Genomic DNA, 4611 nt, shown 5'->3' with positions numbered 1-4611 from the left:
AACGCTATATTAATATAATAGTTACTAGTGTTAACGCTGTTAGTAATATATTAATATAATAGTGTTAATACTATATTATTATACTATATTATTATTATTATTATTATTATTATTATTATTTGAGATGGAGTCTTGCTCTGTCGCCCAGGCTGGAGTGGTGCAGTGGCCTGATCTCGGCTCACTGCAAGCTCCGCTTCCCAGTTTCACGCCATTCTCCTGTCTCAGTCTCCCAAGTAGCTGGGAGACTGAGCAATAGAGATTCCTCCGCCCCCACCCACCCGTGAGCGAGGTCGGTACTGTGGGCAGACGCCAAGGCCAGATTTCCCCACCCTCCGGCCAGATTTCCCCACCCTCCACCCGCCAGATGTGCGGCGGCGGGGGCGGCAGGTAGGGAGGGATGAACCCGCAGGTAGGGAGGGATGAACCCGCGTCTCCTCCGCAGAGCTGGAGCTGGAGCTAGGCCCAGAGGCCCAGGCTCAGTGGGTTCTGTCCCGGGTCGGCGCAATCCCCCGCCGGGGCCTCTGGGGCCAACGGAAGCTCCAGGAGCGCGGTGGAGCCTGGAGGGGCGGGCGAGGGTCTCACCGTGACCCGCCTGGAGGGCAGCCCAGTCCTGGGACGCGAGACCCCCTACGACGGTGCCGCAGGTGGAGGGAAGGGTAGAGGTGAGACCAGTAGGGGGCCAAGCAAGGTGTCCCCACAGGTTGGGAGAGGATGTGGGGAAGTCCCCCTACCCACCCAAGGCCGAACATCACCTAACTGGCTGTGCGAAGCCCGGGGCAGGGGCTGGGGGCGGATGGCTTGGTTAGGGCCCAGCTTGGGGTCTTGAAAATATACCTATAGCTTTGGGGCCATGGAAGGGCGGAGTCCTGGCATTCAGGGGAAAGGGCCAAGGAGGGTTGTCAACGGGAAGGAACTTTGACCCCACCCTGGGTCAACGTGCAGTCCAAGTTGCCACAAATGACCAGAGGAAACAGTGGGAAGGGAAGGTCTCTTTCCCATTCCAAACCAGGATGCCCTTTAGGTAGCCCACTTCCTTCATCCCCAGCGCAGCTGTCGGCTTTCCCGGGAGGTGCCAGTGCCTGGGAGGTGCGGGGCTGCAGCTCAGGCGCTGAAGGGGGGCGGGGGGCCAGGAACCTCCTGCTAAGCCAATGGTCCTCAGATGCTGGTCCAGGCACCACCACGGGGTACACAGGTCTTCTTACCTCCTGGTGTTGTGGACCCTTTAAAAAATAATAATTTGGCCAGACTTGGGGGCTCATGCCTGTCATTTCAGCACTTTGGGAGGTCAAAGTGGGAGGATCACTTGAGCCTAGGGGTTGCCTGGGCAACATAGCAGGACCCCATCTCTTAAAAAACAAAAACAAAAACAGGTGTAATGGCATACACTTGTAGTCCCAGCTACTTAGGAGGCTGAGGCAGGAGGATCGGTTGTGCCCAGGAGGCATGAATGCACCACTGCACTCCAGCTGGGGTGACACAAGACTCTGTCTCAAAAATAAATAAATACAAATAAATAAATAAATAAAAATAATAAAATAAAACCAAACCAGTGACAGTAGATAAGTTGCTTTGTTTTGAATGCTCTTGGCAAAATAAAAAGTTGGCATTCCTATATTCCCCCATTCTCTCTCCCTTTCTCACACATGCACATGCCTATAAAGAAAGCATTCTCTGGATCCACAGAATTCCAGATTTGGGAATCACTGAATTGAACTGCTGGCCACTGGTGGCTGGTAAGGCTGGCCTGGCAGTGATGCAGTATTCTGGTCCCTGTGCCAGCACTGATGGGCTGTGGAATCCTCCACCAGTCATTCCCTCTCTCCAGCTCTCTATCTCTGCTTCTGTACAAAAGGATCTTATACAAATCCCCTCTTATATTCAAATATCTATGATCTTTCAGCTTGGCCTATATCCGTGCGGATCTTAAGTTGTGTATCCGAAGATATACCCTTGTCCAGTGCTGGCACTAAGGGCTGCTTCAGGGAGGGCCCTGGCCTAGTGCCCAGGGAGAGGAGGACAAGGTCCTCATCACTGGAGAGTGGAGGGGGCAGTGGGAAAGGGACAGATAAGGGGTAGTGCCCTGGAGTATGCCTGGCCCCAAAGTAACCCCGGGCTGTGAAGACGAAAGCACTGCATCACACTATGTGTTTCTGTGTCTCTCTCCCTAACAGTTCCAAGAGCCTCTGAGTTCCTGTCTTTTTTTCATCTTGGAATCCCTACCATTGGCCTACATTGGGAACAGGGCTACCTGTAAGTGCATGGTGAATTTTTGCTGAGGGAGTGGCTGGGAGGGCTGCGTGGAGTGGACAGGACCAAGCTGCACTTTTCAGGGGAGTGGGATTTGGAAAATTTAAGAGAGCAGAACAGTCACCCTCCAGGAAGGAACCCATGTGTATTAGTCTGTTCTCATGCTGCTAATAAAGACATACCCGAGACTGGGTAACTTATAAAAGAAAGAGATTTAATTGACTCGCACCACATGGCTGCGGAGGCCTCACAATCATGGCTGAAGGCGAATGAAGAGCAAAGTCACATCTTTTTTGATGGCTGGCAGGAGAGAGCTTAAGCAGGGAAACTTCCACTTATAAAACCATCAGATCTTGTGAGACTTATTCACTACCACGAGAACAGTATGGAGGAAACTGCCCCCGTGATTCAATTATTTCCACCTGGCCCTGCTCTTGACACATGGGGATTATTACAATGCAAGGTGAGATTTGGGTGGGGACACAGCTAAACCAAATCACCAGGTATAGAGGCCAGAGGAGCCTGGGGGTGACGGTGATGTTCCGGGTGTGGAGGGAGACGTGGTAGGCGTGGGGACAGGAAAGATGGAAGGTTGGGGAACTTTATGAAGAGAAAACTGAGAAGATGAGGAAGGATGGTGAGATGGAAGTGGGGTTGGGGAGAGGGAAGAATCAGCATGAGCTCAAGGCTAGGGTTTGGGTGAAGGAGAGAAAAAAAGGTAGGAATAAAGGAGACACAGAGATCACTTCTAGACATTTTGAGGTGGAGATGTGGTGGACAGGAAGAAGTGCCCCCTATCAAATAAGAATGCCCAGTGTAGGCCATAGGCCGAGCGCGGTGGCTCAAGCCTGTAATCCCAGCACTTTGGGAGGCCGAGACGGGCAGATCACAAGGTCAGGAGATCGAGACCATCCTGGCTAACACGGTGAAACCCTGTCTCTACTAAAAAATACAAAAAAACTAGCCGGGCGAGGTGGTGAGCGCCTGTAGTCCCAGCTACTCGGGAGGCTGAGGCAGAAGAATGGCCTGAACCCAGGAGGTGGAGCTTGCAGTGAGTTAAGATCCGGCCACTGCACTCCAGCCTGGGTGACAGAACAAGACTCCGTCTCAAAAAAAAAAAAAAAAAAAAAAAAAAAAAAAGCCCAGTGTACTCCCGTCTATACAGAGGACAGGGTCAAGATGCAGCCAGGACTCTTTCCCATTGAGTTCTAATACTAGAAGGATGCCTCAATGCTCTCTGGTCTAACAGACTTCATCATTTTAGAGAGAAGGAAACAGAGGCCCTGAGGTTGGGGTGGCTTGTATGACCTGGAGAGTGGATGGGAGATGGAAAAGGGAGATTTAAAGAGAAGGGAAGGCCAAGTGTGGTGGTTCATGCCTGTAATTTTAACTTTTTGGGAGGCCAAGGCAGGAAGATCACTTAAGCTCAGGAGTTTAAGACACCCTAGGCAACATAGTGAGACCCCCGTCTCTACAAAAAATTAAAAAATTAGCTGGGCATGGTGGCACGCACCTGTAGTCCCAGCTACTCATGAGGCTGAGGTGGGAGGATCACTTGTGCCCAGGAGGTTTAGCCTGGGTGACAGAGTGAGACCCTGTATCTAAAAACAAAAAATAATAAGGAAAGAATTCAATTTTTCAAGTGGGAAGAAGAGAAACTAGAGGACGTCAGAAAGGAAGAGAAAGTACAAACATTTTCAGGTCACTCTGACAGCATCGAAGATGAACATGTGTTTACCCGTTTATAAGCAGGGTATTTGGGTGTGGGGGATACAGGAAGGGACCCACACCTCTGCCCTCTGCCATTAGGCTTGTTCAGCCATAGCCATCAGTAACTCTCAAAGATGCCCCCTTCCCTGGCTGCAGCAAGGGTCTGCATGGGCAAAGTCGCCCCCTTCCCTGGCTGCAGTGAGGGTCTGCATGGGGATTGGGTAGAGGCCCCAGTTTCTGCACTGAGCAAGGTTTCCACAGGGTGTGGGGGAAGAAGAGGGAAGCATGCTCACTCCGAGGGCCTTGTGCTCTCTCCTCCCCAGGCACAGCTTGAAAACCGTGATGCTGCCAAGCCCAGCCTTGCACAGGTAAGAGTCCCCAGGCCTGGCTTTGGGTAGGACTTGGAAAGAAAGGCTGTCATCTTGGGGTGCACCTCCCTTGTCACATCTTCCTTTCACCTCCTGATGCCCCCTTTCTGCACTGCCAGGTAGCCAGGGTCATCACAGTGCCACCTGGAGGCCTCTGGACAGAGTCACCCTCCCTGCAGCTCCAACCACCGTCCCTTCCTCCCTCCCTCCCTCCCTCCTTCCCTTCCTTCCTTCCTTCCTTTCCTCCCTCCCTCCCTCCCTTCCTTCCTTTCCTCCCTCCCTCCCT

At 52.2% G+C, this 4611-nt stretch overlaps 1 protein-coding gene across 2 annotated transcripts in view; it reads left to right on the top strand.

Moving 5' to 3' along the window:
- The first annotated feature begins 283 nt into the window (after nt 1-283).
- Nucleotides 284-4611, top strand: part of TMEM225B (transmembrane protein 225B) — a 15228-nt gene continuing 10900 nt past the window's right edge. The window contains exons 1-3 of one of the 2 annotated variants that reach the window (XM_017886087.1): nt 284-387; nt 2172-2250; nt 4281-4325. The gene's annotated coding sequence lies outside the window, so the exon portion shown is untranslated. Of the gene's footprint in view, nt 388-497; nt 663-2171; nt 2251-4280; nt 4326-4611 lie in introns of those variants that run through there. The other variant, XM_017886086.1, reaches the window with a different exon arrangement.

The sequence above is a fragment of the Rhinopithecus bieti genome, unplaced genomic scaffold, assembly GCF_001698545.2.
Source record: "Rhinopithecus bieti isolate Rb0 unplaced genomic scaffold, ASM169854v2 scaffold_14454, whole genome shotgun sequence".
NCBI classification, from domain to species: domain Eukaryota; kingdom Metazoa; phylum Chordata; class Mammalia; order Primates; family Cercopithecidae; genus Rhinopithecus; species Rhinopithecus bieti.
The sequence above is the reverse complement of the archived record's forward strand: the minus strand, read 5'-3'. Positions and strand labels throughout refer to the sequence as shown.